Genomic DNA, 18,028 nt, shown 5'->3' with positions numbered 1-18,028 from the left:
GTTTGCTCTGTCGCTCATCAGGAGTTGGGATGCTCGTTCATTCGTACATTCCTTGAGCTGTAGGGGTTTCCAGGAGGTTTATCCTGAGAGGATCTTTGGAGACTATTGATCTTCTCAAACTAGATTTCTAGGTTTTAATCTCTGTTCTCTTGTAATTTTTCTTTTCAGTATTGTCCTTTTGACATCAGTCTACAGCTTTACGCTCCATGCCTGTGGGCGGGTGAGCAGTTATGTTTGCGTTTCCCCTGCCTTGGGGGGAGGATTGGGCATACTACAGTATCTGCCTGGTGCCCCGGAGGTCTTTTTCTTCCTCTGTTCAGTGGAGTCCTCTCTGCCTTATGTGCAGGATGTCATGTGAGGGGTTAGATTTATGGTGTCATGCCTTTTCTTTAGTTTCAGGATGGGGTCTCCTTTTTTGGGAGTGTCCCTTCTATTGGGAAGGAATATGTGTCTGGGTTCTGGAACCCGAGCTCGCCCTTGGGGGGTCTGAATCTCCTCTTTCTCATTCCTGAGGGTCTTGGTGGCTTGGGGAACTTTTAATTCCCTTGTCCTTTGAACATTGCCAGTCGCTTTGGTGCTGGGTCCGTTACCTCAGTGTGGGGGTCAGGGATCTGACTGCTCTGTTAAGCCTTGATCGCGTATCATTGATAGATCTTGTGGGCATTCCTTAGGTGGGAGGCTTCGCAGTGTTTCCTTCCCTTAGCAGGTAGCTCTTCTCTGCTGGTTTTGGGTGATATCCTTTCCTCTCTGTTTTTCTTGGGAGGGAGTTGCTCTGCACTTTTCTGAGTTTTTCCTCTGGGAGAGTCCTGGTGCAGATTACTAGCTTTTGATTAGCTAGTTATGGCGGCTTGCGTCCGCTTAGACCTCTGTTGCAGATGGAAGCCTGTGGCTTTATCTGGAGCATAATAAGATATTATGGTGCTATTTTTTAGAGGCTCCCGGGGGTTATTTTATTCCTCAGTTGCTCTAACCTGAGTACGGGTTTGCACTCTGTGTAAGGGAGGGGGTCTATCTTGTCCCTCTAGGTTCCAGGATTGGGGCATTACTTGGTCCCTTGGACTTCATTCACAGATAGGGGTCTGGGAATTTTCCTCCCTTCACTCTGTTTGGTCGGTAGGGTTGGTTCTCTATGCATTTTTTGTCCCGTTGCAACCTTGAATGCGCTCTTGGAGTTATGCTTGGGTTCTTTATTGCCCTAGTTGTTTGTCTGGTTGTCATTTTGCACTCTCTTATCTGAGTACTTCTTCTTTTTTTCTTCTGGGAGAATGTGGAGGTCACCCCTTCCCTCGGGTCGGGGTGAGTTTATGTGTGGCTTGGAGCCTGCTTTGTCTCCTCAGAGGCCGTTGTGCTCGGTTGAGTCTAGTGATCTGGGCGGTCTCTAGCAAGGGCCTTGCTGGTTTTAACTGATGGGCAGTTACTCGGTCCTTTCCATTTTTTGTTCCTTCTGCTTCTGGTGAAGCCGTTTTTTTGTCGAGGTTTGGGTGATTTTTCAGGCTGTGGTGCCCTCAGAAGGGGCCGCCTCTTGTACCCGCCCGTTTTGCATTCAGTGTACTCTATAGCTTGGGTATTGTTTTCCCAAAAGTAATGAATGCAGCTAGGGACTCCCCGTTTAAGAAGAAAAACTTAAATTATGCTTACCTGATCATTTTCATTTCTTCTGACGGGGAGAGTCCACAGCTCCCCATCCGCGTTTTTATCTATGAGGCAGCTGTATATTTAATTTTTTATTCTTCTGGCACCTTTTTCACCCTGATATTTCTCCTACTGTTCCTTGTTCCCTCGGCAGAATGACTGGGGGATGAGGGAAGTGGGGGAGGTATTTAAGCCTTTGGCTGGGGTGTCTTTGCCTCCTCCTGGTGGCTAGGTTCTGTATTTCCCAAAAGTAATGAATTCAGCTGTGGACTCTGTGAATGCTGGCAGCACTCATACGTCTATTTCCCAAAGACAACCTCTCGATATGACGCTGAGCACGTGCACTCAACTTCTTTGGTCGACCATAGCGAGGCCTGTTCTAAGTGGAACCTGTCCTGTGAAACCACTGTATGGTCTTGCCCACCATGCTGCAGCTCAGTTTCAGGGTCTTGGCTATCTTCGGGGGGGGGGGGGGGGTGAGTTGGCGGGGGGGGTTCGTCATTTTGATCTCGGACCCAGGCAGCACAATGTCTTGAGCCAGCCCTGATGAGGTGCCATGTTGAACTTCCAGTGACCAGTATGAGAGAGTGTTAGAGCAATAACACCAAATTTAACACACCTGCTCCTCATTCACACCTGAGACCTTGTAACACTAACGAGTCACATGACACCAGGGAGGGAAAATGGCTAATTGGGCCCAATTTGGACATTTCCACTTAGGGGTGTACTCACTTTTGTTGCCAACGGTTTAGACATTAATGGCTGTGTGTTGAGTTATTTTGAGGGGACAGCAAATTTACCCTGTTACACAGGCTGTACACATTGTAGCAAAGTGTCATTTCTTTAGTGTTGTCACATGAAAAGATATAATAAATTATTTACAAAAATGTGAGGGGTGTACTCACTTTTGTGGGATACTGTGTGTATGTATATATATATATATATATATATAAATAAGGGTATAGTGTGAATCTGCTGGGTCTGCTGAAAACACAATATACAATGTGCATTGGTTTCTCACTAAAAAGGGCCTACCGTAAGGGTTAAATGTGCACAACATCTACAAACTCCAAAAAACACAGCTCAGCATTTAAGGGGTTAAAATTGCCCTATCTGAATCATAAAAGAAACATTTTGGGCTTAATATCCCTTTAAAGATGTTTGTGTTTCTAATAAATGTGTTTTCCTTTACCTTGACAGACACCCATTGGTTTGTTTGTTATTCAGCTAGATTAAGAGTTTAGCGTTATGAGTGAAAAAGCATTGTTATGCTTCATAACGCTGCTTTTTCCCTAACGCCGCTATTACAAGTCTTGTAGGTATAGGTGTACCGCACACCTTTTTGGCCGTCGCACAACGTCAGTACCGCACTTTTTAAAAAGTCCTTTTTCAATGGGACTCCCATAGCGCCGGTATTACGAGTTTGCCTGGGAGGCCAAAAAGTGAGCGGTACTCCCTATACTGACAAGATCCGTACCGCCATCTAAAGTCAGTAGTTATGAGTTTTAAAAGAAACCTGATGACATTCCCACGTCACCACTCAAGGGTGCGCAAAACAGACCAATATGACAATATGACACTATATAATAACAATAAAAAATATAAATGGTGACTATAATTATTGCATATTAAATGCTATGACTTATCAGTCTCTAAAGCTGAAACTTCCACTTGGTTTAGCACTCCTTGGTGTCTTTGTCCTCAGATAACGGCCGATCCTTCCAAAAGTAGATCAGAAAAAAGGAATCTGTGATGGTGCAAACAAAACACAGAAGGGCGCCTCCTAGTGTAATATCTTACAAGCAGTATATATACACAATGGCAATAGACTGGTACTCACAAGTGTGGCAGCACTCACTCGTGCTTAGTGGCACCTACCACTCGTGCTTAGTGGCACCTACTGGGATCTCTCAGTGTCCCAGCTCACTGTTCTTGGGCTCTCACAACCTCCGTCAGGGGCGTAGTCTCCAACAGCAAAAGAACAGGCTCTCAGTCAAGTGATAAGTATAAAATCACTTTTAATAAAATAGTATAAAAACACAGTGTACAGAAAGTTCCCACTATGTATTAATATCATGCGCCCTTCTGTGTTTTGTTTGCACCATCACAGATTCCTTAGTTATGAGTTTTACGTTACAAAGCTGTAGCATAAAAATCATAACTAAAGTGCTAAAAAGTACACTAACACCCATAAACTACCTATTAACCCCTAAACCGAGGCCCTCCTGCATCGCAAACACTAAAATAAAATTATTAACTCCTAATTTGCCGCTCCGGACATCGCTGCCACTTAAAAAATAAATTAACCCCTATTCCGCCACTCCTATAATAAACCTATTAACCCCTAAACCGCCGCCCACCCGCATCGCAAACACTATTTAAAGATTATTAACCCCTAATCTGCCGTCTGCCCACACCGCCGCTATAATAAACCTATTAACCACTAAACCGCAAGCCCCCCACAATGAAATATACTAAAGTAAATTATTAACCCCTAAACCTCTGGCCTCCCACATCACTACATAAATATATTAACCCCTAAACCTAACCCTAACGTAAGCCTAAGTCTAACCCTAACACACCCTAATTTAAATCTAAATAAAATAAATCTAAATAAAACTTACAATTTTTATCTAAATAATACCTAAATAAATACTTAACTGTTAAATTAAACCTAAGATAGCTACAATATTACTAATAGTTATATGGCAGCTATCTTAAGTTTTATTTTTATTTCACAGGTAAGTTTGCATTTATTTTAACTAGGTAGACTAGTTATTAAATAGTTATTAACTATTTACTAACTACCTAGTTAAAATAAATACAAAGTTACCTGTAAAATAAAACCTAGCCTGCCTTACACTAAAACCTAACATTACAATAAAATTAATTAAATTAATAAAATACAATTATTGAATTACAAAAAATAAACACTAAATTACACAAAATAAAAACCGAAATTATCAAAAATAAAAACAAATTACTCCTAATCTATTAGCCCTATCAAAATAAAAAAGCCCCCCAAAATAAAAAACCTAGCCTACACTAAACTGCCAATGGCCCTTTACATAGCAATTAAAAATACAAACATCCCCCCAACAGTAAAACCCACCACCCACATAACCAAACCCCCCCAAATAAAATTCTGTCTAAATAAACCTAAGCTAACCATTGCCCTGAAAAGGGCAATCAGCTCTTTTACAAAGTGCCCAAACCCTAAGCTAAAAATAAAACCCACCCAAAAAAGCCTTAAAAAACCTAACACTAACCCCCGAAGATCAACTTACATTTTTTCGAAATCCGGAAGAAGAGGATGCTCTGCGCCGGATATCTTGAAGGTGGACCTGCTCCGCGCCGGATATCTTGAAGGTGGACCTGCTCCGCGCCGGATGGATGAAGATAGAAGATGCCGTCTGGATGAAGACTTCTGCCCGCTTCGATGAAGACTTCTGCCCGCTTTGATGAGGACTTCTGCCCGCTTGGATAAAGACTTCTGCCTGCTTCGATATGGACTTCAGCCCGCTTGGATGAAGACTTTGCCGGCTGGATGAAGATGAATGTCCGGACTTCGAAAACTGTAAGTGGATCTTCGGGGGTTAGTGTTAGGTTTTTTTAAGGGTTTTTTGGGTGGGTTTTATTTTTAGCTTAGGGTTTGGGCACTTCATAAAAGAGCTGATTGCCCTTTTCAGGGTATGGCAAAAGATCTAAATGCCCTTTTAAGGGCAATGCCCATTCAAATGCCCTTTTCAGGGCAATGGTTAGCTTAGGTTATTTAGATAGAATTTTATTTGGGGGGTTTGGTTGTGTGGGTGGTGGGTTTTACTGTTGGGGGGGATGTTTGTGTTTTTAATTGCTATGTAAAAGAGCTGATTTCTTTGGGGCAATGCCCCGAAAAAAAGGCCCTTTTAAGGGCCATTGGCAGTTTAGTGTAGGCTAGGGTTTTTTTTATTTTGGGGGGCTTTTTTATTTTGATAGGGCTAATAGATTAGGAGTAATTCGTTTCTATATTTGATAATTTCGTTTTTTATTTTGTGTAATTTAGTGTTTATTTTGTAATTTACATAATTGTATTTTATTAATTTAATTTATTTAATTTTATTGAAATGTTAGGTTTTAGTGTAAGGCAGGTTAGGTTTTATTTTACAGGTAACTTATTTATTTTAACTAGGTAGCTAGTAAATAGTTAATAACTATTTAATAACTAGTCTACCTAGTTAAAATAAATACAAACTTACCTGTGAAATAAAAATAAAACCTACAATATAACTATTAGTATTATTGTAGCTAGCTTAGGTTTTATTTTACAGGTAAGTGTTTATTTAGTTGTAAATAGGAATTATTTAGGTATATTAGGGGGTAGTATATTTATGTAGTGTTAGTGATGTGGGAGGCCAGAGGTTTAAGGGTTTATAACTTTAGTATAGTGGCGGCGACATTGGGGGTGGCAGATTAGGGGCTAATAAGTGTAGGTATCTGGTGGCGATGTTAGGGCCAGTAGATTTGGGGTTAATAAATTTATGTAGGTGGCGGCGATGTTGGGGGCGGCAGATTAGGGGTTAATAACTGTAATGTAGGTGGTGGCGATGTTAGGGGCGGCAGATGGGGGGTTAATAACTGTAATGTAGGTGGCGGCGATGTCGGGGGCAGCAGATTATGGGTTAATATCATTTTTTAGGTTGCGGCGATGTCGGGGGAGGCAGATTAGGGGTGTTTAGACATGGTTTTTATGTTAGGGTGTTAGGTTTAAACATAACTTTTTCTTTCCCCATAGACATCAATGGGGCTGCGTTACGGAGCTTTTCATTCCGCAATCGCAGGTGTTAGGCTTTTTTTTTTTTTGCTGGTTCTCCCCATTGATGTCTATGGGGAAATTGTGCACGAGCATGTCAAAACACTGCTTGCATTTGGGTGAGGTATGGAGCTCAACGCCACCATATCGCCCGCCAAGCCGGGTTTTTTCAAACCTGTAATAGCAGCGCTATAGGCAGGTGAAATACCGCCGCTTTTGTGGCGGTCGTTAATTTCCCTATAGCTCTCAAAATCTAGCTGATTGTTAGTAAGTAGTTACATTGTTACAACAAATTGTTAGATGATGGACCTGCCTGAAAATAACTGTCTATACACTGACTATTTGCAGAATTCAACCAATTTCCTTAAAGGGACACTGAACCCAAATTTTTCTTTCATGATTCAGATAGAGCAGCAATTTTAAGCAATTTTCTAATTTACTCCTATTATCAATTTTTCTTCGTTCTCTATGTAAACCATAGCAGTCAGACTATTTTAGGTTCAGCACCATGGATAGCGCTTGCTTATTGGAGGCTTACACTTACACTTACCCACCAATAAGCAAGCATAACCCAGGTTCTCAACTAGAAATGGGCTGACTCCTATGCATCACGTTCCTGGTTTTTATGAAAAGATAGCACAAGAACGAAGGAAAATTGGTAATAGGAGAAAATTAGAAAGTTGCTTTAAATTGCATGCTCTATCTGAATCATGAAAAAAAATGGATTTAGTGTCCCTTTAAAATACATTTCTATGTCTAAGTCATTTGCTGGGCACTCACTGGATCAACCAGTTCTTCATATTTTATAAAAAGTTTCAGTATTATCTGTGGCAATATGTATGTACTATGTATATTGGGCATTCAAATTTTGATAAATGTAAAAAACAAACTAAATTTGTGTTATTCGTCCATTTAAACATTGAAATTCTGTTCTGCATACGGGCATTTCAATTTACACTATTTAGGAGGCTTCAGAGCTATTCAATAATGAACTGGGAATATCCTTGTCAGCTGACGGATTCTGGTGTCAGCCAATAAGACAAAAAGCTTCATTTGTGTTCTTTGCAAATCTTGATGGCAGTAAAAAAATAGTATTTTTAAAAAAACAATATTTTTCTGTGCTGCTGCTGGCTTTTAGCATTAACACTAGGTACAATGTTAACTTAAGTTTAACATGCTGTCCTGCTGCTCCTCTGTGACCCTGAAGATATTCCCAATAGATAATAGCAGATGAACAGTTTTGGTAACAAACAACGTTTGATTGACCACATGAGAGAGTTGGTTTTTTTTTTCTTCGTGATGAACAATTTGTTCTAAACATTTTTTTTGTCTGTGCACATGTCTGATATATATATACATATATATATATATATATATATATATATATACATATAGTGGATATAAAAAGTCTACACACCCCTGTTAAAATGTCAGGTTTCTAGACAAAGATAAATCATTTCAGAACTTTTTCCACCTTTAATGTGACCTATAAACTACAAAACTCAATTGAAAAACAAACTGAAATTTCTTTCATGTAATTAGCAAGAGTCCATGAGCTAGTGACGTATGGGATATACATTCCTACCAGGAGGGGCAAAGTTTCCCAAACCTTAAAATGCCTATAAATACACCCCTCACCACACCCACAATTCAGTTTTACAAACTTTGCCTCCGATGGAGGTGGTGAAGTAAGTTTGTGCTAGATTCTACGTTGATATGCGCTCCGCAGCAAGTTGGAGCCCGGTTTTCCTCTCAGCGTGCAGTGAATGTAAGAGGGATGTGAGGAGAGTATTGCCTATTTGAATGCAGTGATCTCCTTCTACGGGGTCTATTTCATAGGTTCTCTGTTATCGGTCGTAGAGATTCATCTCTTACCTCCCTTTTCAGATCGACGATATACTCTTATATATACCATTACCTCTGCTGATTCTCGTTTCAGTACTGGTTTGGCTTTCTACAACATGTAGATGAGTGTCCTGGGGTAAGTAAATCTTATTTTCTGTGACACTCTAAGCTATGGTTGGGCACTTTGTTTATAAAGTTCTAAATATATGTATTCAAACATTTATTTGCCTTGACTCAGAATGTTCAACATTCCTTATTTTCAGACAGTCAGTTTCATATTTGGGATAATGCATTTGAATTAATCATTTTTTCTTACCTTCAAAAATTTGACTCTTTTTTCCCTGTGGGCTGTTAGGCTCGCGGGGGCTGAAAATGCTTCATTTTATTGCGTCATTCTTGGCGCGGACTTTTTTGGCGCAAAAATTCTTTTCCGTTTCCGGCGTCATACGTGTCGCCGGAAGTTGCATCATTTTTTGACGTTATTTTGCGCCAAAAATGTCGGCGTTCCGGATGTGGCGTCATTTTTGGCGCCAAAAGCATTTTAGGCGCCAAATAATGTGGGCGTCTGATTTGGCGCTAAAAAATATGGGCGTCGCTTTTGTCTCCACATTATTTTAGTCTCATTTTTTCATTGCTTCTGGTTGCTAGAAGCTTGTTCTTTGGCATTTTTCCCATTCCTGAAACTGTCATTTAAGGAATTTGATCAATTTTGCTTTATATGTTGTTTTTTTGTCTTACATATTGCAAGATGTCTCACGTTGCATCTGAGTCAGAAGATACTACAGGAAAATCGCTGTCTAGTGCTGGAGCTACCAAGCTAAGTGTATCTGCTATAATTTTGGTATCTGTTTCTCCAGCTGTTGTTTGTATTGCATGTCATGACAAACTTATTAATGCAGATAAAATTTCCTTTAGTACTGTTACATTACCTGTTGCTGTTCCGTCAACATCTAATTTTCAGAGTGTTCCTGATAAACATAAGAGATTTTATTTTTTAAATCCATTAAGAAGGCTATGTCTGTTATTTCTCCTTCTAGTTTACATAAAAGTCTTTTAAATCTTCTCTTTTTTCAGATGAATTTTTAAATGAACATCATCATTCTGATACTGATAAATCTTTGTATTTGTTCAAGATGGAATTTATTCGTTCTTTATTTAAAGAAGTATTAATTGCATTAGAAATAGAGGATTCTGGTCCTCTTGATACTAAATCTAAACGTTTAAATAAGGTTTTTAAATCTCCTGTAGTTATTCCAGAAGTGTTTAATCTCCCTGATGCTATTTCTGAAGTAATTTCCAGGGAATGGAATAATTTGGGTAATTCTTTTATTCCTTCTAAACGTTTAAGCAATTATATCCTGTGCCATCTGACAGATTAGAGTTTTTTTGGGACAAAATCCCTAAGGTTATGGGGCTGTCTCTACTCCTGCTAAATGTACTACTGTTCCTACGGCAGATAGTACTTTATTTAAGGAAAATTGAATCCTTTCTAAGAAAAGCTTACTTATGTTCAGGTAATCTTCTTAGACCTGCTATATTTTTAGCGGATGTTGCTGCAGCTTCAACTTTTTGGTTAGAAGCTTTAGCGCAACAAGTAACAGATCATAATTTTATAGCATTATTATTATTCTATAACATGCTAATAATTTTATTGGTGATACCATCTTTTGATATCATTAGAGTTGATGTCAGGTATATGTCTCTAGCTATTTTAGCTAGAAAAGCTTTATGGATTAAACTTGGAATGCTGATATGTCTTCTAAGTCAACTTTGCTTTCCCTTTCTTTCCAGGGTATTAAATTATTATTTCAATTGTTTCTGGAAGGAAGGGAACTTTTTTACCAAAGGATAAAAAATCTAAGGTAAATTTAGGTCTAATAATCTTTTTTGTTCCTTTCCTCACAACAAGGAACAAAAGCCTGATCCTTCATCCTCAGGAGCGGTATCAGTTTGGAAACTATTTCCAGTTTGGAATATATCCAAGCCTTAAAGAAATCTATAGCCAGCTCCTAAGTACCCATGAAGGTGCGGCCCTTATTCCAGCTCAGCTGGTATGGGGCAGATTACGTTTTCTTCAAAGAAATTTGGATCAATTCCGTTCTCAATCTCTGGTTTCAGAACATTGTTTCAGAAAGGTACAGAATTGGCTTCAGTTAAGGCCTCCTGCTAAGAGATTTTTTTCTTTCCCGTGTCCCAGTTAACACAGGAAAGGCTCAGCATTTCTGAAATGTGTTTCAGATCTAGAGTTGGTTGGAGTAATTATGCCAGTTCCAGTTCTGGAACAGGGGCTGGGGTTTTATTTTATCTCTTCATTGTACCAAGAAGGTCAATTCCTTCAGACCAGTTCCGGATCTATCAATATTGAATCGTTATGTAAGGATACCAACATTCAAGATGGTTACTGTAGGACTATCCTGTTTTTTGTTTAGCAAGGGCATTATATGTCTACAATAGATTTACAGGATGTGTATCTGCATATTCCGATTCATCCAGATCACTTTTAGTGTCTGAGATTCTCTTTTTAGACAAGCATTACCAGTTTTTTTGGCTCTACCGTTTGGCCTAGCCTCAGTTCCAAGAATTTTTTTCAAAGGTTCTCGGTGCCCTTCTTTCTGTAATCAGAGAACAGGGTTTTGGTTTTTCCTTATTTGGGCGATATCTTGGTATTTGCTCAGTCTTCTCATTTTCGAAGAATCTCATACGTATCGACTTGTGTTGTTTCTTCAAGTTCATGGTTGGAGGTTCAATTTACTAATCAGTTCATTGATTCCTCAGACAAGGGTAACCTTTTTAGGTTTCTAGATAGATTCAGTGTCTATGACTCTGTCCTTGTCAGACAAGAGAAGTTTAACATTGATATCAGCTTGTCAAAACCTTCAGTCACAATCATTCCCTTTGGTAGCCTTATGCATGGAAATTTTAGGTCTTAGGACTGCCGCATCAGATGCGATCTCCTTTGCTCGTTTTCACATGCGACCTCTTCAGCTCTGTATGCTGAACCAATGGTGCAGGGATTACTCAAAGATATCTCAATTAATATCTTTAAACCGATTATACGACACTCTCTGACATGGTGGACAGATCACCATCGTTTAGTTCAGGGGGCTTCTTGTTCTTCCGACCTGGACTATAATCTCAACAGATGCAAGTCTTACAGGTTGGGGAGCTGTGTGGGGGTATCTGACGGCACAAGGGGTTTGGGAATCTCAGGAGGTGAGATTTCCGATCAGTATTTTGGAACTCCGTGCAATTTTCAGAGCTTTTCAGTCTTGGCCTCTTCTGAAGAGAGAGTTGTTCGTTTGTTTTCAGATAGACAATGTCACAACTGTGGCATACATCAATCATCACTCACAGTCCTCTGGTTATGAAAGAAGTATCTCGAATTTTGGTTTGGGCGGAATCCAGCTCCTGTCTAATCTCTGCGGTTCATATCCCAGGTATGGACAATTGGAAAGCGGATTATCTCAGTCGCCAAACGTTGCACCTGGGCGAATGGTCTCTTCACCCAGAGGTATTTCCTCAGATTGTTCAAATGTGGGAACTCCCAGAAATAGATCTGATGGCTTCTCATCTAAACAAGAAACTTCCCTGGTATCTGTCCGGATCCCGGGATCCTCGGGCGGAGGCAGTGGATGCATTATTTCTTCTTTACAAGTGTCATCCTGCCTATATCTTTCCGCCTCTAGTTCTTCTTCCAAGGGTATTCTCCAATATTCTAAAGGAATGCTTGTTTGTTCTGCTGGTAGCTCCAGCATGGCCTCACAGGTTTTGGTATGCGGATCTTGTCCGGATGGCCTCTTGCCAACCGTGGACTCTTCCGTTAAGACCAGTCTTTCTGTCTCAAAACCTTAATTTTAAGGTATGGAGTTTGAACGCTTGATTCTTGGTCAAAGAGGTTTCTCTGACTCTGTGATTGATACTATGTGACAGGCTCGTAAATCTGTATCTAGAGAGATATATTATAGAGTCTGGAAGACTTATATTTCTTAGTATCTTTCTCATCTTTTTTTCTTGGCATTCTTTTTGAATACCGAGAATTTTACAGTTTCTTCAGGATGGTTTAGATAAAGGTTTGTCCGCAAGTTCCTTGAAAGACAAATCTCTGCTCTTTCTGTTCTTTTTCACAGAAGGTTTGCTAATCTTCCTGATATTTATTGTTTTGCACAACCTTTGGTTCGTATAAAACCTGTCATTAAGTCAATTTCTCCTCCTTGGAGTTTGAATTTGGTTCTGGGGGCTCTTCAAGCTCTTCCTTTTGAACCCATGCATTCTTTGGTCATTATATTACTTTCTTGGAAAGTTTTGTTTCTTTTGGCCATCTCTTCTGCCAGAAGAGTCTCTGAATTATCTACTCTTTTTTGTGAGTCTCCTTTTCTGATTTTGCATCAGGATAAGGCGGTGCTGCGAACTTCTTTTGAATTTTTTACCTAAGGTTGTGAATTCTAACAACATTAGTAGAGAAATTATGGTTCCTTCATTATGTCCTGATCCTATGAATTCTAAGGAGAAATCATTGCATTCTTTGGATGCTGTTAGAGCTTTGTAATATTATGTTGAAGCTACTAAGTCTTTCCGAAAGACTTCTAGTCTATTTGTCATCTTTTCCGGTTCTAGAAAAGGCCAGAAAGCTTCTGCCATTTCTTTGGCATCTTGGTTGAAATCTTTATTTCATCATGCCTATGTTGAGTCGGGTAACACTCCGCCTCAAAGGATTACAGCTCATTCTACTAGGTCAGTTTCTACTTCCTGGGCGTTTAGGAATGAAGCTTCGGTTGATCAGATTTGCAAAGCAGCAACTTGGTCCTCTTTGCATAATTTTACTAAATTCTACCATTTTGTTGTGTTTTCTTCTTTTGAAGCAGTTTTTGGTAGAAACGTACTTCAGGCAGTGTTTTCAGTTTGAATCTTCTGCTTATGTTTTTTCATTAAAATTTTATTCTGGGTGTGGATTATTTTCAGCAGGAATTGGCTGTCTTTATTTTATCCCTCCCTCTCTAGTGACTCTTGCGTGGAAAGATCCACATCTTGGGTAATCATTATCCCATACGTCACTAGCTCATGGACTCTTGCTAATTACATGAAAGAAAACATAATTGATGTAAGAACTTACCTGATAAATTCATTTCTTTCATATTAGCAAGAGTCCATGAGGCCCGCCCTTTTTTGTGGTGGTTTTGATTTTTTTGTATAAAGCACAATTATTCCAATTCCTTATTTTATATGCTTTCGCACTTTTTTCTTATCACCCCACTTCTTGGCTATTCGTTAAATTGAATTGTGGGTGTGGTGAGGGGTGTATTTATAGGCATTTTAAGGTTTGGGAAACTTTGCCCCTCCTGGTAGGAATGTATATCCCATATGTCACTAGCTCATGGACTCTTGCTAATATGAAAGAAATGAATTTATCAGGTAAGTTCTTACATAAATTATGTTGTTTTGGGTTAAGGGAAGTAAAAATAAATAAAAAAATAATATGGTTGCATAAGTGTGCACACCCTTAAACTAATACTTTGTTGGAGCACCTTTTGATTTTATTACAGCACTCAGTCTTTTTGGGTATGAGTCTATCAGCATGGCACATCTTGACTTGGCAAGACTTGCCCACTCTTCTCTAAATCTGTCAGATTGCGAGGGCATCTCCTGTGCACAACCCTCTTCAGATCACCCCACAGATGTTCGATTGGATTTAGGTCTGGGCTCTGGCTGGGCCATTCCAAAACTTTAATCTTCTTCTGGTGAAGTCATTCCTTTGTTGATTTGTATGTATGCTTTGGGTCGTTTTCATGCTGAAAGTTGAAGTTCCTCTTCATGTTCAGCTTTCTAGCAGAAGCCTGAAGGTTTTGTGCCTATATTGACTGGTATTTGGAACTGTTAATAATTCCCTCTACCTTGAATAAGGTCCCAGTTCCAGCTGAAGAAAAACAGATCCAAAGCATGATGCTACCACCACCATGCTTCACTGTGGGTATGGTTTTCTTTTGGTGATATGCAGTGTTGTTTTTACGCTAAACATATCTTTTGGGATTATTGCCAAAAAGTTCAACCTTGGTTTCATCAGACCATAACACCTTTTATCACATGCTTTTGGGAGACTTCAGATGTGTTTTTGCTAAATTTAGCTGGGCTTGGATGTTTTTCTTCGTAAGAAAAGGCTTCCATCGTGCCGTCTACCCCAAAGCCCAAACATATGAAGAATACGGGAGATTGTTGTCACATGTACTGCACAGCCAGTACTTGCCAGATATTCCTGCAGCTCCTTTAATGTTGCTGTAGGCCTCTTGGTAGCCTCCCAGACCAGTTTTCTTCTCTTCTTTTCATAAATTTTGGAGGGACATCCAGTTCTTGGTAATGTCACTGTTGCACCATATTTTCTTCACTTGATGATGACTGTCTTCACTGTGTTCCATGGTATATCTAATGCCTTGGAAATTCTTTTGTACCCTTCTCCTGACTGGTACCTTTTAACAATGAGATCCCTCTGATGCTTTAGAAGCTCTCTGCGGACCATGGCTTTTGCTGTAGGATGCGACTAAGAAAATGTCAGGAGAGACCAACTAGAACAGCTGAACTTTATTCAGGGTTAATCAGAGGCACAATTATGGCAGGTGTGTGATGGCTCTTATTTAACATGGTTTTGAATGTGATTGCTTAATTCTGAACACAGCTACATCCCCAGTTATAAAAGGGTATTCACACTTATGCAACCATATTATTTTAGGGTTTTTTTGTTTACTTTCCTCCACTTTAAAGATTTCAGTTTGTTTTCCAATTGAGTTTTGTAGTTTATAGGTCCACATTAAAAGTGAAAAAAGTTCTGAAATGATTTATCTTTGCCTAATTTTTTTACATCACAGAAACCTGACATTTTAACAGGGGTGTGTAGACTTTTATATCCACTGTATATATATATATATATATGAAAATCCCATATTTTTTATTTTGTTTTTGAATTTGAATTACACCACAGCAGTAAGTTTATTCAGCAACCTTACAATGTAGCCCATAAATTATATCTTATCTCTTGTCATTCCAGCTAAAAACATAGGACCCATTAACTTTACAGGATGTTTTCAGATTTTGTGGATTTAGAAAATAAATAAATAATAAATTCTGCCCCCTAGGCAGTAAAATAATGAGCTAATTATGCGTATTATTGTATCAGTTATTGTTGGTTTTCACTATATTCAGATATTCAGATGATCTGGTTAAGTTTCTTTAGTTTTAAGACTCGGTGACATCATTTTGTAGAGAGTAAACAGCAAATAGAAACAGCTGCGCCTCTCACAAACCAGATGTGCATTAAACTCACACACATGCTGCCTCTGTGCTCTGTATGAATATAGAATGCTGATGATGTACTCAGCACTGTGCTCTGTATGAATATAGAATCCCGATGATGTACTCAGCACTGTGCTCTGTATGAATATAGAATCCCGATGATGTACTCAGCACTGTGCTCTGTATGAATATAGAATCCCGATGATGTACTCAGCACTGTGCTCTGTATGAATATAGAATGCTGATGATGTACTCAGCACTGTGCTCTGTATGAATATAGAATCCCGATGATGTACTCAGCACTGTGCTCTGTATGAATATAGAATCCCGATGATGTACTCAGCACTGTGCTCTGTATGAATATAGAATCCTGATGATGTACTCAGCACTGTGCTCTGTATGAATATAGAATCCCGATGATGTACTCAGCACTGTGCTCTGTATGAATATAGAATCCCGATGATGTACTCAGCACTGTGCTCTGTATGAATATAGAATGCTGATGATGTACTCAGCACTGTGCTCTGTATGAATATAGAATGCTGATGATGTACTCAGCACTGTGCTCTGTATGAATATAGAATGCTGATGATGTACTCAGCACTGTGCTCTGTATGAATATAGAATGCTGATGATGTACTCAGCACTGTGCTCTGTATGAATATAGAATCCCGATGATGTACTCAGCACTGTGCTCTGTATGAATATAGAATCCCGATGATGTACTCAGCACTGTGCTCTGTATGAATATAGAATGCCGATGATGTACTCAGCACTGTGCTCTGTATGAATATAGAATGCTGATGATGTACTCAGCACTGTGCTCTGTATGAATATAGAATGCTGATGATGTACTCAGCACTGTGCTCTGGATAAATTAGCTTAGATTACACAAATTACTAGGGGAGGAAGTATTTTCCAACTGATTCCTATTTGTCTTCAAAATGTTAGTCTCTTTATGGACAGTTATTAGTGTGACATAGCAAACCCATATCTCCTTAACCATTTAGCTGCCAAAGAGGGTTGCAAAATTATTTTACAGACATAGAAATGAATTTCTGGCTGCAGATGTAGAGGGGGCATTTAGCTGGTATGGCACAAAGTCGATTACAGAATTAAGTCACCTGTATGTGATGCTTTCTGAGGATAACAACTACTTGCTTTTGGGTGTCAGAGCCCATTTGTACTTGGGGCTTTTATGAGCCTCATAAGAATCATTTTTTACTTACTTAGCCAATGAAAAGCATATTCCCTTTAAGGGTCTGCCCCCAGAGATCCAATTAAACAGGTACTAAATTATCTGCATTAGTTCTTTACTGTTACTTTCTAACTAACCCGTCACTTACAGATCCAACTAACCTGTTATTAACTAATCCGAGTAACCAGAACCTGACTGATCTGACCAACCTAATGCCATCTTATCTACTCAACCTGTTACCTTCTGTGCCAATTAACCTGTCACCTACTTATCCAACAAGCCTGATCCCTACTGATCTGACCAACCTAATGCCATCTTATCTACTCAACCTGTTACCTTCTGTGCCAATTAACCTGTCACCTACTCATCCAACAAGCCAGTTCCCTACTGATCTGACCAACCTAATGCCATCTTATCTACTCAACCTGTTACCTTCTGTGCCAATTAACTTGTCACCTACTTATCCAACAAGCCTGATCCCTACTGATCTGACCAACCTAATGCCATCTTATCTACTCAACCTGTTACCTTCTGTGCCAATTAACTTGTCACCTACTCATCCAACAAGCCAGTTCCCTACTGATCTGACCAACCTAATGCCATCTTATCTACTCAACCTGTTACCTTCTGTGCCAATTAACCTGTCACCTACTCATCCAACAAGCCAGTTCCCTACTGATCTGACCAACCTAATGCTATCTTATCTACTCAACCTGTTACCTTCTGTGCCAATTAACTTGTCACCTACTCATCCAACAAGCCAGTTCCCTACTGATCTGACCAACCTAATGCCATCTTATCTACTCAACCTGTTACGTTCTGTGCCAATTAACCTGTCACCTACTCATCCAACAAGCCAGTTCCCTACTGATCTGACCAACCTAATGCCATCTTATCTACTCAACCTGTTACCTTCTGTGCCAATTAACCTGTCACCTACTCATCCAAAAAGCCAGTTCCCTACTGATCTGACCAACCTAATGCCATCTTATCTACTCAACCTGTTACCTTCTGTGCCAATTAACCTGTCACCTATTTATTCAACAAGCCTGTTCTTTACTGATCCCACTATACTGTCCTGTAATGCTGTGATTGTATTGTCTACTTCAGTTCATGCCTATGATTTATAAATCTCCTTCCCCTGTTTGTTCCATCCCTTATAGATCTCATAGGTGGGGTTGGTTCTAGATCATTAAATATAGAGGTGCAAAACTAACTCACTTTTCCCACTTCTTTGCCTCTCTCCTCGGCATGTTTAAAGTATCTTCTTTGCAAACAGAGTAGTT

The 18,028-nt window shown here is 39.5% G+C and overlaps 1 protein-coding gene across 1 annotated transcript in view; it reads left to right on the top strand.

Annotated features, from left to right (window-relative positions):
* ARHGAP44 (Rho GTPase activating protein 44) overlaps positions 1 to 18,028 on the top strand; it is a 271,202-nt gene that overhangs the window by 20,984 nt on the left and 232,190 nt on the right. The gene's annotated exons all lie outside the window — the stretch shown is intronic.

The sequence above is a fragment of the Bombina bombina genome, chromosome 1, assembly GCF_027579735.1.
Source record: "Bombina bombina isolate aBomBom1 chromosome 1, aBomBom1.pri, whole genome shotgun sequence".
In the NCBI taxonomy this organism is placed as follows: Eukaryota; Metazoa; Chordata; class Amphibia; order Anura; family Bombinatoridae; genus Bombina; species Bombina bombina.
Note: the sequence above shows the minus strand (reverse complement) of the source record. Positions and strands in the feature narration are given on the sequence as shown.